General features: G+C 42.2%; 1 long non-coding RNA gene across 2 annotated transcripts in view; it reads right to left on the bottom strand.

The window, feature by feature from the left end:
• Window positions 1-948: 948 nt before the first annotated feature.
• Window positions 949-13,318, bottom strand: part of LOC118938435 (uncharacterized) — a 44,115-nt gene continuing 31,745 nt past the window's right edge. For both annotated transcript variants that reach the window (XR_005035708.2, XR_016485102.1), the window contains exons 2-4: window positions 11,274-11,384; window positions 5,997-6,077; window positions 949-1,300 (exon numbers count right to left, since the gene is read on the bottom strand). This is a non-coding gene — a long non-coding RNA (uncharacterized LOC118938435). The remainder of the gene's footprint in view (window positions 1,301-5,996; window positions 6,078-11,273; window positions 11,385-13,318) is intronic.

Raw genomic sequence — 13,318 nt, 5'->3', positions numbered from 1 at the left:
TGACTATTAACTGAGAGGTTGCAAGATCGAATCCCTGAGCTGACAAGGTAAAAATCTGTCGTTCTGCGCCTGAACAAGGCAGTTAACCCACTGTTCCTAGGCTGTCATTGAAAATAAGAATTTGTTCATAACTGACTTGCCTAGTTAAATAAATAAATAAAAAAATGTAAAGTTTGCTGGGTAAAATGTTCAGAGTTCCACTTTGGAATGTGCTACAGACAGGTGTGTATTACTCCTCCCTCTGGCTGGGTCCCCACTGTGTATGAGTGTCTGTCTGAGGGCACGCACACACACACACACACACAAGTGTCACACCTCCATGTTCACGTCCCCTCCTCCATCCAGCGTGGAGGGGCAGAGTCCACTGACAACAGGACATGTGGGCTTCCCAGTCTTTCCCCCGATACTGAGAAACAACTCACTCAAACATCAAGCGGACAGTACACAAACACACTGTGGAGGGACAAACAGACGTGTGAGGGGAACATGTGGAAGAGAAATCACAGCAGTGAAAATTATAATGAGTCATAGCAGGTTCAGACAGTGTACTCTGCTAATATGAAGCCATCTTGGACAAACCTGCTTAGTGCCTGTCTTCATTTTTTTGTAATCTATTTTTTAAAACTACCCAATTTCTTTGCTAAGCAAAGAGGCAACATTTCCTTGAATATATGATCCCACATGATCTCTGACAAGTCAAAGCAACCTGATTCTGGACGAGGGTCCGGCAGGGAAACAAATGATTTCAGATGACACCCTCTCAGATGGCACCGAGGGGGGGATCTGTCTGTTCACACACGCCCATCACTCAGGAGGACACACCATCACAGAGCCAAAAGGCATCGTTAAACCCTGATCAAATGGCCTTCCTCATCCCAACAGAGGAGCATAGTTTAGAGTAATATACAGTATCTCCCTCATCTCATTGACTGTCTATTGAGGAAGACATGATTTTTATTTCACCTTTATTTAACCAGATAGCCAAGATGGCCAAGATAAAGCATAGCAGTGTGACACAGACAACAACACAGAGTTACACATGGAGTAAACAATTAACAATGATGGTCTATTGAACCATATGATGGGAACTGAGAAGACATCGAGAGGTAGTCAATCAGTGGAAAGACACAGGACGGGAGTCTCTTTGAACAAGCTGCGTCTTGCAGCTTATCCCACTATGGTGGTGACGCACAGAATGAGATTAGACATCGTTTTGATGCAGATAAGAGGTTGTTCCAGAAGGAATGGCTGTAGTCAGGGATGGTTTGGCTCTGGCATCAGAAGAAGTGATGAGGAGATACTGTGGATAACAAGCACATATAGATGAGTCATTGTAAATATCCAACCCTGAAGGCAGTGTTTCATTGTGTTGTTTTACCCCAGCATGCCGTTTGGTATGACTTGGATCAGACCAGATTGTTTGTAATACAAGGGCCCTGTACAACAACATCCACATAGCTGGTGTCTTTTTTAATCCCTCCATTTATATGGGTGCTGTTTGTGAGGCATTTCCCTCTTCATAAATGTGTGTGCTAACCAGCTGTTGGGATATGAGGGAAATACCTTTTTTTTTTTAAATCTGATTTATCTGATCCCAGGGCTGTCTGGGATTTCCTTCAGAATAATAATAGTGGCAGTGCTAAGAGCAGCAGTAGGTTAGACTTTCCTGCCACCTGGTGTCAAAACTGTGATACTGCAAGAGAGATGGAGCGAGAGAGAGAGAGAGAGAGAGAGATCTACATCATCACAACACTGTATATAGCCATAACATGACATTTGTAATTCCTTTGGAACTTTTGTGAGTGTAATGTTTACTGTTAATTTGTTATTGTTTATTTCACTTTAGTTTATTATCTATTTCACCTAGCCATCCAAATCCGTCTGTTTAAGGTAGAGATATGTTTTTTTGTTGTTGCATGGGCTGCGTCGCAATCTACCGCATCTGCCGATATTGCTCTTCTGCATCTGCGGTGAAAGGTGGCAGAGCTAGAGTGGTGTTTGTCAACCGTGAGACTTCCCCAAAATAGGTCTTCTCACAAAAACGTCTGTAGTGTCCGAACGGTTTGGCCTACAAAGTATTCTGACCCCTCTATTGAAAGACGAGACTCACTATTGTGTTCTTGACATGTCTGAAGTCGGTACAGCCTCTTCTGCCAACTTCTGTCTGTAGCGTCCGAACGGTTTGGGCTACACACTAATATGACCACTCGGTGGACAGCTGAGACTCTCATGAACACTCTCACAAATAGTCTGAATGTCCCCAGTACCAGTTAAAGAAACAAATGGAAGGGAAAGGGGGATACCTCGTCAGCTGTCCAACTGAATTTATTCAACTGAAATGTGTCTTCCGCATTTAACCCAACCCTTCTGAATCAGAGAAGTATACAGTACCGGTCAACAGTTTTAGAACACCTACTCATTCAAGGGTTTTTCTTTATTTGTACTATTTTCTACATTGGAGAAAGACGCTCTATTGGGTTGAGGTCTGGGGACTGACCAGGTCTGGGGACTGACCAGGTCTGGGGACTGACCAGGCCACTCAAGTAAACTGAACTCGCTGTCATGTTCTAGGCAATGTTTTTCCACTCCTCAATTGTCCAGTGTTGGTGATCGCTTGCCCACTGGAGCTTCTTCTTCTTGTTTTTAGCTGATAGGAGTGGAACCCAGTGTGGTCATCTGTTGCAATAGTCCATACATGACAAGGATCAACGAGTTCTGTATTCCGAGATGCCGTTCTGCACACCACTGTTGTACTGCACCCTTATTTGTCCGTTTATGGCCCGCCTGTTAGCTTGTACGACTCTTGCCATTCTCCTTCAACCTCTCATTAACGAGCCGTTTTCGCACCATTCTCGGTAAATCCTAGACAGTGTGAAAAAAGCCCAGGGAGGAGTTCGTCTTTGAGATACTGGATCCATCACGCCTGTCACCGATGATCATACCACACTCAAAGAAATTTAGGCCACCTGTTTTGTGCATTCTAACGTAACTGAATGCCTCGATGCCTGTCTGCCTACTTTATATACAGTAGCAAGCCACGGCCACATGACTCACTGTTTGTAGGAGCAATCCATTTTCGTGAACGAGGTACTGTACATAAGAAACGGGCTGATATGTGTATATCCAGTATATACAGTACCAGTCAAAAGTTTGGACACACCTACTCATTCAAGGGTTTTTGCTCCTCCCCGCCGAACCATGCCGGCCTGGACGGGTTGCTAAGGTCAGGCGACCACAAATACCGTCCTTTGTGTAGCCAACCGGCAGGTTACTATGAACCTTGGCATGTGGTGTAAGTGTGTGCTGGGGCCTACTTTTTCTTTGTGTGTGTCGTGTTGCCGCAAACCTATAACAACATTTTTTTAGAAACAAAATAATTGAAGAAACAGTAACTTTGACCGTCTGCATCCTGCCTTTGTTGTTAGCGGAACCTACAAAACGCTTTGACACAAGTAGTGAAGTAAATGGTTTAAGTTGAACCATTTCTTATCCAGTGTGTTTCTTCCTGAGCGTGCCATGGTTATTTAATAATAAAATAGTGGTGTTAGGCAGTGGTCCAGACCCAAATACAGCTTCTAACGTCATGGTGCTTCATCAGATTAGAACTATGCTCTTGGTAAAATGGTTTCAAAAGGGTTCTTCAGCTGTCCCCATAGGAGAACCCTTTTGAGTTCTATCTCTCTAAAACAGAGATGCTTGTTCTAGGTCCCAAGAAACAAAGAGATCTTCTGTTGAATCTGACAATTCATCTTAATGGTTGTACAGTCGTCTCAAATAAAACTGTGAAGGACCTCGGCGTTACTCTGGACCCTGATCTCTCTTTTGAAGAACATATCAAGACCATTTCAAGGACAGCTTTTTTCCATCTACATAACATTGCAAAAATCAGAAACTTTCTGTCCAAAAATGATGCAGAAAAATGAATCCATGCTTTTGTCACGTCTATGTTAGACTACTGCAATGCTCTACTTTCCGGCTACCCGGATAAAGCACTAAATAAACTTCAGTTAGTGCTAAATACGGCTGCTAGAATCCTGACTAGAACCAAAAAATGTGATCATATTACTCCAGTGCTAGCCTCCCTACACTGGCTTCCTGTCAAAGCAAGGGCTGATTTCAAGGTTTTACTGCTAACCTACAAAGCATTACATGGGCTTGCTCCTACCTATCTCTCTGATTTGGTCCTGCCGTACATACCTACACGTACGCTATGGTCACAAGACGCAGGCCTCCTAATTGTCCCTAGAATTTCTAAGCAAACAGCTGGAGGCAGGGCTTTCTCCTATAGAGCTCCATTTTTATGGAACGGTCTGCCTACCCATGTCAGAGACGCAAACTCGGTCTCAACCTTTAAGTCTTTACTGAAGACTCATCTCTTCAGTGGGTCATATGATTGAGTGTAGTCTGGCCCAGGAGTGGGAAGATGAACGGAAAGGCTCTGGAGAAACGAACCGCCCTTGCTGTCTCTGCCTGGCCGGTTCCCCTCTTTCCACTGGGATTCTGTGCCTCTAACCCTATTACAGGGGCTGAGTCACTGGCTTACTGGGGCTCTCTCATGCCGTCCCTGGAATGGGTGCGTCACCTGAGTGGGTTGATTCACTGATGTGGTCATCCTGTCTGGGTTTGTGCACCCCCTTGGGTTGTGCCGTGGCGGAGATCTTTGTGGGCTATACTCAGCCTTGTCTCAAGATGGTAAGTTGGTGGTTGAAGATATCCCTCTAGTGGTGTGGGGGCTGTGCTTTGGCAAAGTGGGTGGGGTTATATCCTTCCTGTTTGGCCCTGTCCGGGGGTGTCCTCGGATGGGGCCACAGTGTCTCCTGACCCCTCCTGTCTCAGCCTCCAGTATTTATGCTGCAGTAGTTTATGTGTCGGGGGGCTAGGGTCAGTTTGTTATATCTGGAGTACTTCTCCTGTCCTAATCGGTGTCCTGTGTGAATCTCAGTGTGCGTTCTCTAATTCTCTCCTTCTCTCTTTCTTTCTCTCTCTCGGAGGACCTGAGCCCTAGGACCATGCCCCAGGACTACCTGACATGATGACTCCTTGCTGTCCCCAGTCCACCTGGCCGTGCTGCTGCTCCAGTTTCAACTGTTCTGCCTTATTATTATTCGACCATGCTGGTCATTTATGAACATTTGAACATCTTGGCCATGTTCTGTTATAATCTCCACCTGGCACAGCCAGAAGAGGACTGGCCACCCCACATAGCCTGGTTCCTCTCTAGGTTTCTTCCTAGGTTTTGGCCTTTCTAGGGAGTTTTTCCTAGCCACCGTGCTTCTACACCTGCATTGCTTGCTTTTTGGGGTTTTAGGCTGGGTTTCTGTACAGCACTTTGAGATATCAGCTGATGTACGAAGGGCTATATAAATAAATTTGATTTGATTTGATTTGAAGCATCTGTGGAAAGGATTCTACATGGAACCAAAAGGGTTATATCTGGAACCAAAAAGGGTTCTTCAAAGTGATCTCCTATGGGGAAAGTGACCTTGACCCTGGAAATGATATCCAGAGAGAATATATATGCATGCCTGTCTTGTTGTGAGCTTAACTGCCTCACACGTTTTGGCTGGGGTAAGTAAAGGATATCCAGAGAGAATATATATGCATGCCTGTCTTGTTGTGAGCTTAACTGCCTCACACGTTTTGGCTGGGGTAAGTAAAGGATACTTTACTTTACTCTAATTTATGTCTGTAGCTCAATATGTTAAAATAACTATGTTGAATTTGATAGAATATCATTTATTGTATTGTGAGAAAATTATATGCAAGTTATGCAAAACCGTAAATCTAAAGATAAAATACATTTTTAGAATGATGTTTTTGATCATTTCTTATCTTTAAAAAAATCATTCTCCCCAGGCTGTTCCCAAGGTCACAGGTAGTTCTGGATAATTTTAAATGAAAATAAAATATACTGGCTACAGTCTTTGGACCTGAGTTCTATTTTTATTTATGAACATACTTATACTGTAGCAGGTGTTTATGTATATGGTGCTTACCATTAATATTATAGACTTTTTCCTTTTCAAGACATCGAAGATGAGTTGGGCAATGACAAAATAAACAAAGGTAAGGTTGACCTTAAATAAAAACATATGCAAAGTATTAATTATACAGTACATAATGCATGAATAAAACACATATTTGTCACAGTTGTGTTGAAAGAATACAGATTTATAGAAAGTCACTTAATATTTTAATAACACTACTTATTAGCCCATATTGGTTTTCTTCAGACGTACGTTTACGTGAAGGGGACATGATGGAGGTGGGTACAGCAATGGTTTACATTATTTATATGTTTTAAATGATAAAGTCTACATCTGAAGAACGTGGGTTAACCAAACCGAATTGTTCCAGAAATTTCAGAGGAATGGCATTCTGGGGGATAACAAACGCTGGCAGTCTCCAGTTCCCTATGTTTTATACTCAAGTCTTGGTGAGTAAAGACATGGGATTCTAATTTTGACTCTCTTGTATCAAATATCATACAACTGTAGCATCTATGCTGTAAGCAGAAAAGTCACTTGTTCAAGTCCAGTTCCCAGCTGTATTATATTTATTTTGTATCACATTACTGATCTTTCTAATGTGGTCACTGTATTTTCTATTTGCACAGATATGAACACTAAAGGGATCATTCTGCGAGCCTTTGACCAGTTCAGGCTAAAAACATGCATGGACTTCCAGCCCAGAGACTCTGAGATGTACTACCTGACAATTGAGAAACGTACAGGGTAAGACATGTACTGGTGGAACATTTGGTAGATATTTTGCTAATCAACAATTAATTATATTGTATTTATGTTAACATGTCTATCCCTGGTAGGTGCTCCTCCTATGTAGGGAGAACGTTTCCAAATGGACAGGTTGTTTCCATTGGACAGAACTGTGATATTATCGCCATCGTGGAACATGAGCTTCTACATGCTCTGGGCTTCTGGCATGAGCAGTCCAGATATGACAGGGATGAATATGTAACCATTGTCAATGAAAACATCCTAGAAGGTCTGAGTCAATGTTTTCCCCAACTAAACAACAGCTATTAGTGTAGTTTTCAGATTATAGCTTTAATGTGGGATTGTTCAGGCATCTACTGCTTCAGATGAACATTAATGATGTGTAGTGAATGAATACTGTACAGTTCTAAGTCCTCATATTAGAGAAAAGGGGGAAATGTAAAATATACAGTGCCTTGCGAAAGTATTCGGCCCCCTTGAACTTTGCGACCTTTTGCCACATTTCAGGCTTCAAACATAAAGATATAAAACTGTATTTTTTTGTGAAGAATCAACAACAAGTGGGACACAATCATGAAGTGGAACGACATTTATTGGATATTTCAAACTTTTTTAACAAATCAAAAACTGAAAAATTGGGCGTGCAAAATTATTCAGCCCCCTTAAGTTAATACTTTGTAGCGCCACCTTTTGCTGCGATTACAGCTGTAAGTCGCTTGGGGTATGTCTCTATCAGTTTTGCACATCGAGAGACTGACATTTTTTCCCATTCCTCCTTGCAAAACAGCTCGAGCTCAGTGAGGTTAGATGGAGAGCATTTGTGAACAGCAGTTTTCAGTTCTTTCCACAGATTCTCGATTGGATTCAGGTCTGGACTTTGACTTGGCCATTCTAACACCTGGATATGTTTATTTTTGAACCATTCCATTGTAGATTTTGCTTTATGTTTTGGATCATTGTCTTGTTGGAAGACAAATCTCCGTCCCAGTCTCAGGTCTTTTGCAGACTCCATCAGTGTCACGTTCTGACCTTTATTTCTGTTTTGTATTTATGTAGTATGGTCAGGGCGTGAGTTGGGTGGGCAGTCTATGTTTGTTTTTCTATGTTTTGGGGCAGTTCTATGTTTTCGGCCTAGTATGGTTCTCAATCAGAGGCAGGTGTCATTAGTTGTCTCTGACTGAGAATCATACTTGGGTAGCCTGGGTTGCACTGTTTGTTTGTGGGTGATTGTCTATGTTGATGGCTTGTTTCAGCACAGGTCTCATTCTGTAGCTTCACGGTCGAATTTGGTTTATTGTTTTTGTTACTCGTTTGTATAGTGTTCAGTCTTTCTTGATTAAAGATTTGCCATGGACACTTACCACGCCGCGTATTGGTCCTCAGATCCATCTCGTCTCTCCTCTTCAGATGAAGAGGAGGACGGCCGTGACAATCAGGTTTTCTTCCAGAATGGTCCTGTATTTGGCTCCATCCATCTTCCCATCAATTTTAACCATCTTCACTGTCCCTGCTGAAGAAAATCAGGCCCAAACCATGATGCTGCCACCACCATGTTTGACAGTGGGGATGGTGTGTTCAGGGTGATGAGCTGTGTTGCTTTTACGCCAAACATAACGTTTTGCATTGTTGCCAAAAAGTTCAATTTTGGTTTCATCTGACCAGAGCACCTTCTTCCACATGTTTGGTGTGTCTCCCAGGTGGCTTGTGGCAAACTTTAAACAACACTTTTTATGGATATCTTTAAGAAATGGCTTTCTTCTTGCCACTCTTCCATAAAGGCCAGATTTGTGCAATATACGACTGATTGTTGTCCTATGGACAGAGTCTCCCACCTCAGCTGTAGATCTCTGCAGTTCATCCAGAGTGATCATGGGCCTCTTGGCTGCATCTCTGATCAGTCTTCTCCTTGTATGAGCTGAAAGTTTAGAGGGTCGGCCAGGTCTTGGTAGATTTGCAGTGGTCTGATACTCCTTCCATTTCAATATTATCGCTTGCACAGTGCTCCTTGGGATGTTTAAAGCTTGGGAAATCGTTTTGTATCCAAATCCGGCTTTAAACTTCTTCACAACAGTATCTCGGCCCTGCCTGGTGTGTTCCTTGTTCTTCATGATGCTCTCTGCGCTTTTAACGGACCTCTGAGACTATCACAGTGCAGGTGCATTTATACAGAGACTTGATTACACACAGGTGGATTGTATTTATCATCATTAGTCATTTAGGTCAACATTGGATCATTCAGAGATCCTCACTGAACTTCTGGAGAGAGTTTGCTGCACTGAAAGTAAAGGGGCTGAATAATTTTGCACGCCCAATTTTTCAGTTTTTGATTTGTTAAAAAAGTTTGAAATATCCAATAAATGTCGTTCCACTTCATGATTCTGTCCCACTTGTTGTTGATTCTTCACAAAAAAATACAGTTTTATATCTTTATGTTTGAAGCCTGAAATGTGGCAAAAGGTCGCAAAGTTCAAGGGGGCCGAATACTTTCGCAAGGCACTGTACAGTTTGAATTAATCCAGTACCACTACCTCTGAATTCAATGTTTCACTACAATTAAAACCATGCTAGCATTTAATAATCTCAGGGATGCTCAAACTATTGTCTACCAGCTGTCCTACCCTTCCTTCTAAAATCAAATCAAACTTTATTAGTCACATGCGCCGAATAAACAGGTGTAGACCTTACAGTGAAATGCTTACTTACGAGCCCCTAACCAAAAGTGCAGTTTCAAAAAATACAGATAAGAATCAGAGAAAAGTAACAAGCAATTAAAGAGCAGCAGTAAAAAAAATAACAATATATACAGGGGGGTGCTGGTACAGAGTCATTGTGTGGGGGCACCAGTTAGTTGAGGTAGTATGTACATGTAGGTAGAGTTCATGAAAGTGACTACGCATAGATGACAACAGAGAGTGGCAGTGGTGTGGAGAGGGGAGGGGCAATGCAAATAGTCTGGGTAGCCATTTGGCTAGATGCTCAGGAGTCTCATGGCTTGGAGGTAGAAGCTATTAAGAAGCCTCTTGGACCTAGGCGCTCCGGTACCGCTTGCCGTGCGGTAACAGAGAGAACAGTCTATGACTAGGGTGGCTGGAGTCTTTGACAATTTTTAGGGCCTTCCTCTTACACCGCCTGGTATAGAGGTCCTGGATGGCAGGAAGCTTGGCCCCAGTGATGTACTGGGCCGTTCGCACTGTTGTCCTGGCACCACACTGCCAGGTCTCTGACCTCCTCCCTATAGGCCGTCTCGTTGTTGTCAGTGATCAGGCCTACCACTATTGTGGCATCGGCAAATGTAATGATGGTGTTGGAGTCGTGCCTGGCCGTGCAGTCATGAGTGAACAGGGAGTGCAGGAGGGGGCTGAGCACGCACCATTGAGGGGCCCCTGGGTTGAGGATCAGCGTGGCGGATGTGTTGTTACCTACCGTCCAGTTGCAGAGGGAGGTGTTTAGCCCCAGGGTCCTTAGCTTAGTGATTAGCTTTGAGGGCACGCTGAGCTGTAGTCAATGAATAGCATTCTCACATAGGTGTTCCTTTTGTCCAGGTGGGAAAGGGCAGTGTGGAGTGCAATAGAGATTGTATCAAGTGTGTATCTGTTGTGGGGGTATGCACATTGGAGTGGGTCTGGGAATGTAAACATTGGGAAATGCTTAGCCTAATGGTTGTGTTTTCATATTCTAATGATTAGGACGTAGTGGCTTATTATGTCTAAGTGCTTAGTCTTTAACATTATGCTGTTTGTGACTGCTGTCTTTCCATCGGCCCCATGCAGTGGTGTAGCAGAGCCTGGTTAAGTGGGTATACTCAAACTGGCCTGCCCAGCAAAGAAAAGGCACCCTGTGTGAAAAATCATCTTAAAAATATATTTCTCTGATTTTCACTCTCAAAAATCACAATTTTATGGAAAAACAAAAATGTGTTGTGATTATAGAATACAGCATATCTTTGTTTGTAAAAATAAATATATATGTAAGACTACAGTTTCAGTGGTTTGTTCCAAACATCAGAAACCAAAGACTGTCCAACTACTCATTATTATGTCAACTTTTATTTGAAATGTTTCTGTATCCTTTGTTGTAGGCTCATTGCCACCACTCTCCCTCCTCCAACAACGACTGAGGACACAACCACTCTCCCAACAATGACTGAGGACACAACCACTCTTCCAACAACGACTAAGGACACAACCACTCTCCCAACAACGACTGAGGACACAACCACTCTCCCAACAATGACTAAGGACACAACCACTCTCCCAACAACGACTGAGGACACAACCACTCTCCCAACAATGACTAAGGACACAACCACTCTCCCAACAACGACTGAGGACACAACCACTCTCCCAACAATGACTAAGGACACAACCACTCTTCCAACAACGACTAAGGAAGTCAACAGGTACTCAAACCACTCCCCCTTTACACATTACTCTAACGTTACCTCATGTCAACATTGTGGCCATAACAGTAGGTAATACATACATCATTAAAGTGAATTGTAGCCAAAGAAAACCAACACTATAATCTTTATCTCACCTCTAGCATCCTTGGCTTCTCTCCTGGTTTTGCCTCCTCCCCTGTGGTCATCCTTCTGACTCCTCTGCTGCTGTTGACCCACTGATGTGACAGCTCCCATCCTCACCTGGCCTTTGAATATAGGGAGCAGGAGTGAAAGTCTGGTCCTGGTTGTAGGAAGTCGAGCTAGCCTATTCTAAAACCTATAGACGTTTTTTGCATTTACCAATGTAAGGAATCTGTTTAAATTCATCTTGATTTTGTCCACAACTGACAATAGGATGAGTCATCTCATGTACAGATAATTGTGAATGCAATGACAAAATGGCAAATTGACACAATTGATTATTAATGGTGGGGGATCTATATAATGACACTTTTTAAAATAATTATTTTATTACATTTTATATTTTTCTTTCAATGAGCAGTCAATGTATTAATTCACTCCACTTCTTCTAGTTATGTTTGACTGTTATGATTGAAAATAATATATATATATTACCTAGTTATGATCATACCTAATTGTCAATGAAAATTGAAAAAATTATAAATGTACCTTCTCAATGAATGCGATCTAATATCTTAATAATTTGAATGTGTTTCTAATAAACTGTCATGTGTCAGTGTGCAGCGGTGAGGACGCAGTCAGGCGCAGGACACAGAACTGAGTCACATAACGTACTTCACTCGGAAAGAAACAACCATAAAATTCCACGCAGGGAAAACACACCATAACACCGCAGTCTAATAACACTCAACAAGGAACAAACATGCACAAAACATACTGGGAACCAGAGGGTTAAATAGGGAAAATAATTATAACGGAATGGGAACCAGGTGTGCACAATCAAGACAAAAGAAATAGAAAAAGAAACGTAGATCGGTGGCAGCTAGAAAGCCGGTGAGCCGAACACCGCCCGGACAAGGAGAGGCACTAACTTCTACGGAAGTCGTGACATAAACACTATCTTCTAACATGCCCCTTTCAGTCCCCCAATATACTTCTACATCCTTTATTTTGAAACAAGTCTTACCGTGTTTGTTTACAACGTTACCTAGTAAATGAATATAACCTTTGTGTCACAGTGCCATGTTTACCTTCTACGTGCAAATAACAGTTTGAAATGGATGTTGTGCCTTTGAAAGAATGTATACAAGTCAATCAATCAATCAATACAAATCACTCATCCCTCATATCAGCACAAATATGTGTAACAACAGGAACAAATAGCAACAAACCTTGCCTCACCATAGACAACAACTGACAGTAACTCTGTTTGATGCTCTTGCAGCTGACTGAAATATGTACAGTTGTCTCTGCATGAGTGATGACACTGTTTCTTGCTTGATGATGTGTATCACAAAAGGACAGACTAACCTGATCCGTCTTTGTCTTTTCAGACATTTCCCATCTCTAATGTCTTGCATAACAGTGAGCACTGAGACTTGACGAACTGTCCCCACTCTTTCCTGAACACTTCTATTTACGGTCTTATACTGTATGAAGAAAACACTCATCAGGTCATACCAAATATTACATGTGTCTTAGCTGGAAGGTAAAATGTGACATTATCGGCTTACATAAGTATCGGCTTACATAGACTACTGTATATGGTGGTTGGTGGTCCACAAATACTCCTTTCCTCAAGAAGGCTGAACTGGTGTCTTTCATTTTGCTCTTTTGCTTTTTAATGATTTGGAGGTCAGATAATAAAGATCTAATATTAATTACCTCATCCGATTTCCACAGTTTAGTGAAACAGTAAAAAAAAACAAAGATTTTAATGAGAAATAAAAATAATCACTAGGGATATTTAGATGAATGAGGTGATCTTTCTAGTTGCGTTGGAGTGCAATTATTACACTGTCTTTTGTTTTGATGAAAATAAAATATGTAAGGGTGAGGGCAATAATGTGAGCCTGCAGCATCTTTACAATGTTTCTTGAGGTCTGGGAACACCGTTAGAATAAGGGAATCCATGTATAGGCACAACCTTTTCCTCCTCATAACTGTGACTGTGAAGACAGTTTGAGGGAATTCAGAGCTGCTGAAGTTCAGTTGAGGA

This window comes from Oncorhynchus mykiss, chromosome 2 (assembly GCF_057628025.1).
Source record: "Oncorhynchus mykiss isolate SJ-2025 chromosome 2, ASM5762802v1, whole genome shotgun sequence".
NCBI classification, from domain to species: Eukaryota; Metazoa; Chordata; class Actinopteri; order Salmoniformes; family Salmonidae; genus Oncorhynchus; species Oncorhynchus mykiss.
This window is presented reverse-complemented; position numbering and strand designations above follow the sequence as displayed.